The sequence below is a fragment of the Urocitellus parryii genome, chromosome 8 (assembly GCF_045843805.1).
Source record: "Urocitellus parryii isolate mUroPar1 chromosome 8, mUroPar1.hap1, whole genome shotgun sequence".
NCBI lineage: Eukaryota > Metazoa > Chordata > Mammalia > Rodentia > Sciuridae > Urocitellus > Urocitellus parryii.
This window is the reverse complement of record NC_135538.1, coordinates 21,689,186-21,703,078: the sequence shown is the minus strand read 5'-3', so window position 1 is coordinate 21,703,078 and position 13,893 is coordinate 21,689,186. Positions and strand designations below refer to the sequence as shown.

General features: G+C 37.8%; 1 protein-coding gene across 2 annotated transcripts in view; it reads right to left on the bottom strand.

The window, feature by feature from the left end:
• The window catches only part of Plagl1 (PLAG1 like zinc finger 1), a 50,909-nt gene extending 38,109 nt beyond the window's left edge, over positions 1 to 12,800 (bottom strand). For both annotated transcript variants that reach the window (XM_077801792.1, XM_077801793.1), the window contains exons 1-2: positions 12,653 to 12,800; positions 11,777 to 11,946 (exon numbers count right to left, since the gene is read on the bottom strand). The gene's annotated coding sequence lies outside the window, so the exon portion shown is untranslated. The remainder of the gene's footprint in view (positions 1 to 11,776; positions 11,947 to 12,652) is intronic.
• Positions 12,801 to 13,893: the final 1,093 nt, after the last annotated feature.

Genomic DNA, 13,893 nt, shown 5'->3' with positions numbered 1-13,893 from the left:
CACTATTACAAATTGTTCCCACTAATTCTTAGGTAGAAGCCCTAACCCCAATGTGACTGTCTTTGGAGGTAGGGCCCTTAAGATGTAAGTAGAATTAGATGAGGTCATAGGGTGGGACCCCAATCCAAAAGATGAGTGCCTCATAGGAAAAGCCAAAGGATTGAGCTCTCTTCACACATACACAGAGGAAAGGCCATATGGACACAAGGAAGATGCTATCTGTAAAAGAGCACCTTCACCAAAAAATGAGTTTGCTGGCACCTTGATCTTGGATTTTGAACCTATGGAACTATGAGAAAATATCTGTTGTTTAAGCCACCCTGTCAGTGGTGCTCTGTTATGGCAGCCCTAGTTGACTAAGACATCCACCATATTGTTTAGAAATGCTGTAAGAATTGAGGGCTGAACTCCTAACAAAGGATTTAAGAGTCATATAAATCACTGTTATGAAGTAACAGTGTTAAACAAAATAAAAAAAATAATAATCCCAGGTTCCCATTTTAACTCTCAGGGTAAAATTATAAAGTCTTATCAAAGTGAGCACAGTTTGTATATTAACAGTGTGCAATTACAAGAAGGGTCCTCCATTTTCTTTCCAGATACAACTCTTACAATAAAACTGATCTGAAATAAATATGATAATGCTAAACAAAAATTTTAAATGCAAATTTATTATAATGCAGAGTTTAATTGCACAGCTAAATGATCTAAAGAGATTATTTTTAAGGGCCAAATCTAACAGCCAATCCTCATGAACTCAGTCACTTGTTCCCACAAGTTACTCTAACTTCACATTTAATTTATTGTGTTTATAATTAAGGACATTCCCTATTTTTCAGGAAGTCTTCTTTCTCACCAGATACAGTTATGGATATTAACAAAATAAGACTTGCAATTATACAGCTTTAAATAATTGAGACGGAAGGGAATTCAACTGAGAATTTCTGTCTATCCTTACCTTGTGATCAAATGATAAAAGTACCACCATCTGCTAGTGTCCTTATCTTCAAACAGCAAGTTGTACACATGAAACACCTACAGCTCTTTGTCAATCAGACCTTAGTGAAACAGTTTTTTTAAAAAAAATATTGTGATCATATGTATATGTGTGTATATGTGTATGTGTATGTATGTATGTATGTGTATGTGTATATATATATATGTATATATACATACACACACATTTTTTTTAATTTTTTAAAACCAAAGACCTAAAAAAGCCTGAAGTAGCACTCCATCAAATCAAAGGACAGTCATCCAAACCCAGTAATGATGTTAAAGCACTCTGACTCAGCCCACCTACGCCTGGATGACACTTTGGTGACTAAGAATCAGCATGTCACTCTTCAGAAAAATGTCACAAATATCAGATTATCAGCACTGACTCAAAAAACATTCACAACAGCAAAAAAGATTTGCTGGGAGACACTAAAGCAAAAATGCAGAAACAGAAAAACAGCAATAAGAGGAGCACAATTTAGAAAATTTGTATAGGTTGAAAATCCCTTATTCAAAATGCTTGGAACCAAAAGTGTTTGGGATTTTCTTTTTCTTTTCTTGTTTTTTTTTTAATATTTGCATATATAAATATGTAAGGAGATTATCTTGGGAATGAGACCAAGTGTAAACTTTAAATTCATTTGTTTCATCTACACTTTGCACATATAACCTGAACACAATTTCATACAATATTTTCAGTGTACCTATGTTTTAATTGCAACCCCTTACATCAGGTCAGGATGGGACTTTCCATGTGTGGTGTCATATTGATGCTCAAAATATTTTAGATTTTGCAGAGCATTTCAAATTTTTGGATTAGAGATGCTCAATATACTAGCTGGGAGGTGGATGGAATATTCTCTTATGGGATGGATGTAATATGGATCTGGGTTGAGATCACACAAGTGTACATATATGTAAAAATTCAAGTTTGCATACTTATGACAGACAGACCTTATATGCTTTTTCCTCCATGTATTTTATATCTCAATTGAAAAAGTTCTTAACAAAGAGAAACAGACTATTTTTATTTTACCTGTTACCTAGTAAAGGTTTGTAGGCAAAAGCAAAATTTTCTACTTAAACACAAAGAAAAGTATGGTTAAGTTTCTGTTTGACTCTCAAGTAAGCTAAAATTAGAATATTTAAACTATATACATTAATATTGCTAAAAACTTAGAAGGAAAATCTAAAGGAAGCCCACTGGTAAGTTCACACAACTACTGTGGTTATCAAAGCAAAACTCTTAAGTAGCACATTGGCAATAAAAGCAAAACAATTTTGGTGTGTGTTGTACCATAAACACTTTTATTAAGTAACTTCATTTATTTAACTACTTTTAGCACCAAGGCCATATGTCATAGAGGAATAAGAGCCTTTGAATTAGACAAACCAGTTTTTCCACTTAGTGACTATGTGATATTGGGCAAGTTTCTTAATCTCTTTGATAGTAAGTTTCTTCACAATTTAAACCAGATAATACTACTTACTTTGCAAAATTGTAGCACAATTATAGTAGGTACTTAATGGTGGTAGCTATTGAGCAATAACTCTTTGCATGCAAAGCATATGCTAGGCACTTGAACCCTAATCTCTAAGAACCTGCCCATCTGGAAATGACATTTAGATTAAAAAAAAAAAAACTGGCAATGAAAGTTAAAACTTCACAAGGGCTACAGGTTGCAAATTACAGGGTTGTATTCTTACTAGGATCATAGAGAATCTTCCAAACATGAGCCTGGAAATTTTGAGTTGAAAATTAGTTCATGTATTTAAGGTAAAGAAAATGGCAGGAACAAAAATATAGCCACAGAGACAGCAGTGACCCTTTAGGGAGGAGCATTTAAGACCATGTGACCACTGGACTAGTTCTGAGGAGTGAAAGTCTTCTAATCCAGGACAGCAAGTTGGGAATAAAGTGGGACCACATGGTCTGGCCAAGAAGTCAAGGATTTTTCTCGGAAGAATTGGAATCCACTGAAGGATTCCTTTCAGAGAATGAATCCCAGTGGTCATTATACATGATAGGAAGGAAACTCTTAACAGGGGGAGAAGTGAAAGAAAACAGGAAAGATATTAAAAGTTTAATATTACCAACTTTTTTTTAAAAAAGTGGATATGAATTTCCCTGAGGGATACAAATAGGCTGCCTTCAATATTCAATGGCCCATAAATTCTCAGAGTGAGCAGGGCATGGTGGTACCCACCTCTAATCCTAGCTACTTGGGAGGCTGAAGAGGGAGTATTGTGACTTTGAGGCCAGCCTTGGTAACTTAGGGAGAACTTATCTTTAAAACAAACAAACAAACAAAAAAAAAAAAAAAAAAAAAAAAAAAACAACGGGAGATTATTTTGTTTGGTAATAGAGTATCCCTAGCCTCAATCTCCAGTACTGCAAAAACATAAAAGTTCTCCAGAGTAAAGATGTAACCCAAACCATCAAAACACTAACAAACAGAAAGTACTTAATATGTTTGTTAGTGAGTGAATCTTTCTAAACATTCTAAATACTGAAACCTCTACACACAATTAATGAACATGATGTATTAATAATACAATATGAAATATTTAAAAAAGGTAAAATCACTTTTCCTTTCTCTTGAGTGGCCACTTTCCACATGACATGCCAAGTGCTGAATTTGCTCATGCAAAAGCTATCTCTATCTCTAGCTTATCAAACGACTCAGATACAAATCACTCCACAAGGTTGGGAATGTTGCCACCCCAGTTGCTAAGCTCTTGTGTAATGTTGCTTTAGGAATCTGTCATTTGTTATGTTCTTTGCTGTAGCAAAAGAACAGTTGCTTTATGATTCATGGATATTACATGAAAAAATTAAAGTAGTAAGTTAATCATATAAATGTGTGTAAGGTTTCTTAAGAATGTAAGATGACTTCATTATTAAAATAATCAAAATGCTAGGAAATCAAGAAAAAAAAATGAGTGTTCCCTGGAAGCCAGGTACCTTTCTTAGCCCTTTCTTTATATTAACTCATTTAACCCTTTCAACCTCATATGGTAGACATTTGTTATCTATATTTTACATATGAGAAAATAGATATAGAGAAGCTAAGTAATTGCCTATTGCGAGAGAGAGAGAGAGAGAGAGAGAGAGAGAGAGAGAGAGAGAAAGAAATATGAATGTGTCAAAATGATGAAGGAACCAGTCTGAAAAAGTCTCAACACCAAACAAAGTTGGAACAATTTAAGCAAGATAATGATATTATTATATTATGACTCAAATTCTAAAATGTATACCATAATACATACTGATATACATAAATGGTTGAATAAATAAATGTGGGAAAAGTAGAAATCCTTCTTCAAGAAGAATTCCAACTAATAAATGCACAAAGAATGAAGAAAATGGAAAACATCATTTTAGCATACCATAATCCTTACTGCAGGTGAAATCCATCACTCTAAAATTAGTGGGCAAAACTTTTGAGAAACAGGATATTTGTATAGCCTCAAATATTTTCATCAAAATATAAATTACTAAGCTAGGCATGGTGGTGCACACCTGAAATCCCAACTACTTGGCAGGCTGAGGCAGGAGAACTTGCAAATTTAAGGCCAGTCTCAGGAATTTGTGGCAAGACCCTGTCTCAAATAATCTTAAAGAGGGGGAGTTCTGAGAAGGTAGCTCAGTAATGGAGCACTTGCCTAGCATGTACCCTAGGTTTGATCCCCAATGCCACAAAAGAAAAAAATTACTATGGTGATTTTAAAACATATCCACAAATTATTTGACTATCTTTTCCTTTGTCTATGGACCTCAACAAATAGAATATGGAAAGAGTGAAAATGTCACATGACAACATGAAACCTGGAAGACCCACCTGAACTTTGTAATCAGGATAACATCAGTAGTTGCTATGAATACTATTTTTGCCCAAGTAAGAGAAGGGTACAACACCTGATTTTCTACTCCTTCTCCCCACCAATCCATAACCATTGTCTAAATGTGACAAAACACCAGAAAAACCCAAACTAAGGGATATTCTATAGCATTCAAAACCAGTAATAGTCAAAAGTGGCCAGGTCATGAAAGACTGAGTAAATTATCAGATTAAACCAGGGAGACATGACAACTCAATGCAATGTGATATGTAGGATGAATACTGGAATAGGAAAAAGGCATTTATGGAAAACCCAAATAAAGTCTTTAATTTAAAGTATTGTGCCAATGTTAAATATCTTAATTTTGGTAAATGTATGATAGCTATATAAAATGCTAACAGAGGACTCTGGGTAAAGAGTATAAAGGAATACTCTGGACTATCTTTGTAAGTATTTGTAAATAGAAATTTCCTCCAATAAAACACTTCTAAAAATTAAATATACATTAACAAAAACAAAGCAGTTTCCTCAATATTTCAAAGGACATCCACAAAAAGCATAAACATCCTTAATAGTGAAATGCTGAGATACTCCTCATTTAAGATAAAGAAAACACAGGATGTTCATTTTAAAACTTATGTTAAAAATTATTCTGGGGCCAAGCATAGTGTTGCACACCTGTAATTGAAACTACTCAGGAGGTTGAGGCAAAAGGATCAAAAGTTCCAGGCTTGCCTGGGAAATTTAGCAAGAACTTGTCTCTAATAAAATAATAATAACAACAACAGGCTGGAGATGTAACTGGGGATGTGGGAGAGAGTTCCTGAGTTCAATCCCCAATACTGCAAAGAAAAATAAACATATTGTTCAGGAGGTCCCAGCCAATGCAATAAAGCAAGAAAAAGAAAATAGATATTGGAAAGGCAAATTTAAACCTTTTAAAATTTGTCTTTTTTTTGCAAATGATGTGATTGTGCATTAAAGAAATCTCCTCTCAAATCTACATGCTACCTGGACTATGAGTGAATTTAGCAAGGTCACAAAATACAAGATCAATACACAAAATTAATTATTTCTGTACATAAGAAGATAGTTGGAAAATAAAACTGGAAAACAAAAATCAAAACACAGTTCTGGGCAAAGTGGCACACACCTGTAATCCCAGCTGCTTGGGAAGGTGAGAGAGGAGAATTGTGAGTTCAAAGCTAGCCTCAGCCGTGGTTAGGTGCTAAGCAACTCAGTGAGACCCTGTCTCTAAATCAAATACAAAATAGGGCTGGGGGTGTGGCCTAGTGGTCAAGTACCCCTGAGTTCAATACCCGGTACCAAAAGAAAAAGCACAAAGAAAATCCAAACACAATAGCATCAAAAAATATCAAATGCCTTGCAACAAATTTAACAATATATAAGTCCCCTATACTGAAAAACACAAAAAGTATGCGGAGAGTCACTGAAGAACTTATCCAATGGAAGGATATACCAGTATATAAATAGCAGGAATCAATAACATTAAATTGTTCATTTCCCAAAAACTGTTCTGTAAAAGCAGTGCAATCATAATTAAAATCTGGCACACATTTTTTTCTAAATAGACATTGATAATTTCTTGCTAAAATTTCTATGGAAATGTAAAATATTTAAATAGCCAAAATAATTGTTTAAAAAAAATCTAGAGAAGTTACATTACCAAGTCAAGACTTACTATAGAATCTAACCCAGAGGTAGAGTACTTGTCTAGCATGTGCATGGCCATGGGTTCAAACTCCAGCAAGAAAGAAAAAACCAAACTTACTATAAACTACATTAAGAAAGTTTGGTAGTAATGCAAGAATTGATAAACAATCCAAGTGGAACAGATCCAGAAAAAGACACAACTATACAATCCTTCATTTTTCAAGAGGCCTCACTGCAATTCAATGTAAATTTTTTTCAATAAATGTGCAAAGCAGTTGTTTGTCCACATGGAAAATCTTTTTTGTTTTTTTTTTTAAAGAATTTAACCTTTATTTTTATTTATTTATTTATTTTTATGTGATGCTAGGCAAGCACTCTACCACTGAGCGAAAACCCCAGCCCCTGGAAAATAAATTTTGACCTCACCTTATAAACATAAAAATCAACTGGCAATCATCATAGACTACAGTGTCTGGAAGAAAGGAAAGTGTAGGCACAAGTTTTTAGGGTTTTTGAGACCCTGGTGGGAGGATGATGAGGGTGGGAGAAAATGTTGTGAGCAGGATATGGAAAAACAAAACAAAACAAAATCTAATCCTTTACTCACCCCTAAAACATCCCTGATAATTAGATTTCACAGAAATAATTCTGCTCATCAAAAGACACCATTAAGCTGGGCAAAGTGGTGCACACCTGTAATCCCAGTGGCTCAGGAGGCTGAGACAGGAGGATCATGAGTTCAAAGCCAGCCTCAGCAAAAAGTGAGGCGCTAAGCAACTCAGTAAGACCCTATCTCTAAATAAAATACAAAATAGGGCTGGGGCTGTAGCTTAGTGATCAAGTGCCCCTGAATTCAATCCTCAGTATTGCCCACAAAAAATAAAATATAAAAAGGGCTGGGGATGTGGCTCAATGGTTAAGCGCCCCTGGGTTCAATCCCTAGTACAAAAATAAATAAATAAATAACTTAAAAAGAGGGATTGGGGTTGTGGCTCAGTGGTAAAGCACTTGCCTAGCAAGTATGAGGCACTGGGTTCGATCCTCAGCACCTCATAAAGATAAATAAATAAAGGTACTGGGTCCATCTATAACTAAAAAATATTTTTAAAAAAACTTTAAAAGACACCATTAAGAGATTAAACAAGCTGGGGAGTGAAACTCAGTGGTAGAATGCTTGCCAAACATGGGAGAGTCCCCAACTCTGCAAAAGGTGGGGCGGGAGCCAGGTGCAATCGCACACACCTGTAATTCCAGAGGCTAGGGAGGCTAAGGCAGGAGGATCACAAGTTCAAAGCCAACCTCAGCAACTTATTGAGGCCCTGAGCAACCTAGTGAGAGCCCATCTCAAAATTAAAAAATAAATAAATAAAAAGGACTAGGGGTGTGGCTCAGTGGTTAAGAGCCCAGGTTCAATCCCTAGTGCCCCCCCCAAAAAAAAAGGTGGGGCAGTGTGTGGGGGTAGAGGGAGGGAGGGAGGGAGGGAGGGAGGGAGGGAGGGAGAGAGAGAGGGAAGAAGAGAGAGAGACTGACTAAATAGGCAAACATGTACTTGGCAAAGGATTCCTATCCAGAATATGCTAGGAACTAAAACTCATTAACAAAAAAACTACCCCAGTTTAAAAATTGGCAACATATTTGAACAAGTATGTCACAAAAAAACCTGAATGACCAATAAAGTTAAAAATGTTCAACATTATTAATGTTCATGGAAATACAAACCAACCTACCTTAAAGACCATAAATTCAGTTCCTTGATGTATACAGGTTAAGTGTATCTATCCCTTACTCAAAATGCTTGGTACATGAAGTGTCTGGGTTTTTTTTTAATTTTGAAATATTTGCATATACATAATGAGATATATTGAGGATGAGACCTAACTCTAAATGTGAAATTCATTTATGTTTCGTATGTACTTTATTTACACAGCTTGAAGATTATTTATACAATAATTTTAGTACACCTCCATTTTGGCCAGAACCCATCACATGAGGTCAGATCTGGAATTTTCCACTTGTGGCATCATAAAAGTTTGCTCAAAAAGTTTGGCATTTGGATATTTCAGAAAGATTTTGGGTTCTCAGATTAGGGATACTCAACCTATACCCAATATATGTTCACCAATGGAAATTTTAAGAACATTTGTAGCAATTAATAATGACCCAACATTGAAAAAACTCAAATGCTCACTAATAAGAGTATGGATAAATTGTTAGTTTAGCCATATAATGTGCTCCTATAGAAGATGGTAAGCAAACTTTTTCTGTAAATGGCCAGATAGGAAATAAAAATAATGATTGAACTCTGCTGAACAGGCATGGCTATGTTCCTGTGAAGTTTTATATATGAAAATATGAAGAGGATTGGCACTGGCTCAGAGGTTGTTGTGCCAACCCTTGATATAAGCGGGGTGAGGGGGAAGCAAACAAAATGGCTTCTATGTGTAACATGAATGGGCCTCAAAAGTACACTATGAATAAAAGAATAAAATATATGATTCCAATTATATGAAATTTAAGAACATGTGAAAATTATTCACGGCAATTGAAATCAGGACAGCAGTTGATTGCGGGAGGCAAATGTTTGGCTCTATCAATGGAAAGGCACACAGGGAACTTTTGCAAGGATAAAAATGTTTAATGTCTTTATCTGGGTGGTGATCGCACGGGTGTATGTAAATTTCATTAAGCCACACACTTTAGTTTAATATTTTATTGTACACATAGTTCAACCTGGAAAGAAATGCAAATTATCCAAAGATTGGAACATGGGTTGAAGAGTATTCATTAGAATTAAAAATGGATTAAAATTTTATTTGTATATACACATGTACTAGATTAAAAACATAAATGTTAAATCTGAGAAAGTCTAATGCAAGTAAAATCATAGTTCTTAATAAAGAAAGAATAGAAATAAAGAATAATATTTTATAGAACTGATGAAAGGCAAACATTAAAAATAGATACAAGTAACATACATATGTATACATATTTATACATATATATGTATGTACACAAATACATACCTTGTCCCAAAAGGTCTTGAGTATGCATTCTTCTGGATCATATAAGGAGTAATTGATACCACAAAGCAACTTTTCTCATATTTCATACAATTAATAGCATAGACAAATTTCCTATCATGCAAATTAGAAATCAGTAACCAAAGAATAGCTCAGAAACTATCCACACTGGAACTAGAGACTACTTTTTAAAATCTCAAAGAAAAAAAAGGCACGATGGAAAACATTTTTAATTCTTAAAACTGAATAATTTACTATATATGAAGCAGCAATAAGTGAAAATCTGTCATATTTTCAAATAACCCGTAAGTAGAGCCCAGAAATAAGACAAAACGTGTCTGGGTATTGTACATGACAGAGTGGTGCTGCAAATTACTGGCACTGGGACAATTACCTTTCCATATGTGAAAAAAACAATCAATCTTGAATTTACAAGATGATCAAAATATATACATCTATACACACATGTACATGCACGCCTCACATACAGAACTAAGTGAACAAAATACAAACTTTAACATCTTTAGAAAGAATTTGAAGAATATGTTTAAAAGCAGGGAAGTTTTAAGATATAAAAAGCATAAGGAAAAAATTAATGCCTACAGTTTATTGTCTGCAAGTTTATACAAACAGAACAGGGTCTGCATCTAGAATCATGTTTTCCAATAGAAATTTCTGCAGTGTTGTAAATATTATTTTCTAAGATATAATACATTATAATATAACAATAAAATATAAAAGTCATCTGTCACTGTTGAGAAACACAAATGTGGAATTGAGCGACTGAGGAATTGAAATCAGTAAAGTAATATGACGCTATGTAAGCACTTTTAAATCCTGAGTGACGGACTATAAAGTATGTTCTTATTTTTTTTCAGCATTTATTTTTTCCATAACAGAATCTGATTTTAGCTTGAATTCCTAAATAAAATATAATCCCAATTTTGTACAAAATATGTAAAAGTGGCTTTTTAAAAGGACAGCATGCCAAGTGATTTTGACTTTCTTCTAAGTGCTTTTTAAAATATAATAAGCTACTTTAGGTATAAAAACAACTTAATGAATACAGATATGGCCACCAGAGAAATTATGAAATAAAACATTACCAATATGAAGTTCCCTAGGTACTTCTACCTGATCAAGACTTTACATAAGATGGAAAACATGATTAATAGACTTAGAGACCTGGATTCAATCTTCTTCATTTTGTAACATGTATAGTTTAATATATTTGGTGGAAGTTTAACATATAAACCTCTATATCACTTAACAAGGAGTTATAAAGTAAACACTGGTATAATCATCGCCCAGGTCACGGCCAAGGAGGTAAGGCATTTACAGCATGACCGAGCCTGTGGTATGTTCCTACACACACACACACACACACACACACACACACACACACACGCGCGAGCGCCCTCTCCAGGAGCTGACCACTAGCCTTTTATGCTATTAATGGTATTCATTTACATTACCACTTCTAATGTCTACGTGCACATCCCTAAACAATAGGCTTGCTTTGCCACGATCTGAATTTTACATAAATGATACCATACAGTATTCTTTGTTAACTTTTTTTTTTTTTTGGCTCAACACTGAAACGTGCCTGTGTTGAAGCAAAACTGTTTCATTTGCAGCTGTACCGCGTTCTGTTTTATGGCCAGCGCGCAATTTACATTTCTCCTTCAGATGGAAAAGAAGGCTGCTTCCATCTTTTGGCACTATAGTAAACCTTGTACACATCCTCTTGTGTTTTATATATGAAAATTTATCTAGGGCAGTGGCTTTCAAACTTTTTTGACCATGACTCATACTAAGAAATGACGTTTTACATCAGTACACACATCTGTGTGTGTATAAAACTGGCGGGGCGGGGGGGGGGGGGGGCGAGGGGGGGAATCATAAAGCAAATTCTCTATGACCTGAGACATTCTGACATTTTCTATTATCTGGTAGGTCGTGTTTAACAAATTCAAGTTCATTATCCACTTAAATAATTCCACGACCCACAAACATGGGCTTCAGATTCTCAAAAACATTGTTTTAGAGGATGAATACCCAGGCGCGGGACTGCTGGGTCGGGCGTCGCTGACATCAATGTTTTCAACTTTTTCTGATCTTTAACTTTAAATAAACGTTCTTATCTCAGAGCATTTGAATTTACTATTTCAGAGCAAAAACCACGAAATATCATAACACTTTATCTTTTCATTCGTCATAAACTTATATCAATCACTTACCAAGTGCTGAGCCAGCGACCACTGGATTCCCAGCAAGACAGACGGGTTAATACGCGGAGGCAGGGGGTGCAGAGGGGAGAACTTCAGGGACCCGGACCTCGGGGAGACCCAGAAAGATCACAGGAGGGGCCTCGGATCCTGCCTGGGCAGGAGAGGTTACAGGAGGTTTCCTGGAAAAAGGAGGACCTAAGTTGGGATTTCTAATTTTTATTGGTTTCCTAAAACATACAAGTAACACATTTGTTGGAAAAAATATCCTCCGAAATTCCATAAGTTTAGTTCGGTATAAAGTACAAATCTCCACTACGGTCCTTAAAATTGGACGCAGAGACTAAATAACCTTAGTTGCATTACCAATTATCCCACTCCAGGAAATTTTCAGGAGTCCACGTTTTAAAAAATAGTTTCGTGAACACCACTGATAAAGAGTCCGTAACATAAACGCATCCAAAATAACATTTCCCATCAAGGGTGAAAATGCACACATCTACGGTTTGACCACACGATGACTTTTTAACGGACTTCACCCAGTCTCTCTTGGCCTTTTGGCGAGCCCCGCATGCCAGGTCTTAAACATCGAGTCTATTTGCCGCAGACCAAATACCTGCGAACGTGTCAGTCATGGGCATGAAAACGGACCAGGCGATAGCATTTTTGTCCCTGCCGCCCCGGCGCACCGGGTGACAATCTGTCGGAGTTTCGCACTTCGCCCGAGCAGCCCGGGACCCCGTCACGTCCGCGGCACGTCGCCACGGCACACCCTCCCCAGCGCGGCAGCAGCGAAGCCCAGCGCTGCCCGCAGCGCGGCAATGCCGCCGCCAGCCGCCCACCACCCAGGCCCGCGCCGCCCTGCGGCTGCGAGCACCCGGCACCTACCCTGCGGGGCGCGAAGCCCCCCTGAACTCAGGCGAGGCTGCTCGAACGCGCCGCCTCCGCGGCCATGACTGCGATCGGGGAAGCGCCCCGCGCGCCACGGGCCGCGCTCCACTGTGCAGGGAGCGCGGCTGCTGCGTCCGACCGCTTGCTCGCCCGCCAGGAGAGTGAGGCCGGAGTACGCCCCAGACGCGTCTAAATCAAGGCTTGGGGCGTTCCCAACGGGCTGAATGACAAATGGCAGATTCCGTGGGCTTGCCGCCCGCGGCAGCCAAGAGGATGGCTTAGCTGAGGAGGCCGTGCACAGGCGGAGCCCGGGAGCCGGAACAGCGCGTCCGCTAGGAGGGCGCTGGGGCCCCTGGCGGGGGCGTCACGTGGCAGGAGGAGGCCCCGCTCGAGAGCCGGGGGGTCGGCTGCCGGGGGCGGAGGAAGAGGACAGGCGCCCAGACGCCTGGCCGATTGAGTCATCGGTGTGGGCAAAGCCAAGGTCGCCCAGGTGCAGAGCTGGCGCAGGTAGACCCGACTCAGCCCGAAGCCCCCCTACCACAGACTGTTCACTTAAGTCACCACCAGACTGAGTCGCCCTGAGCCAAATCATAAACGAAAAATACCACAGATGCTAGAAGCATGTTGAGATAGGCTGAACCAACTTATCTCCTATGCGTGCAGCGTTGAAGTTTGGGCAGCCTCGATTTCACCGCTGCTGGCGAGCCCCGCACTGTCCTAAGCACCCCATAGGTAAAGACACTGAATCCTCACGCCAACCCTCGGAGAACCACCGTTATTCCCTTCGGACAGCTGACGAAAGGAAGACCCTGAAAGACTAGACAGAAGTAACATTGCAATTGTGGACTCACAGTGTGTATACTTCAAGTAATTTAAAATGTTTTAAATGTTACTCGGGTTTAAGAGAAAGCTACAGCGACGTTCGAGCAATCGCTTTTTCCCCTTGCAATTCGTACATTCCTAAAAGAGGCCCATGCACATTCAGTAAAGACTAAAGTACAAGGAAGAGTTTCTATGTGTTTCGTTTCAGACGGTCTCATAGCTCTAAGAGATGAGATTGATTAGCAGCTTAAACGTCCACCTACTGTCACCCGCAGCCTCTCAATTTCTATTGCTTGTATTACTTTAGGTTTATTAGCAATTAGAGCATTTACAAAGGCTCTGCAGCTTTATTCTCCTAGACATTCGGTCTTAAATCCACATTTAAATAAATTTGAGATTCACCATAACTTACCCAT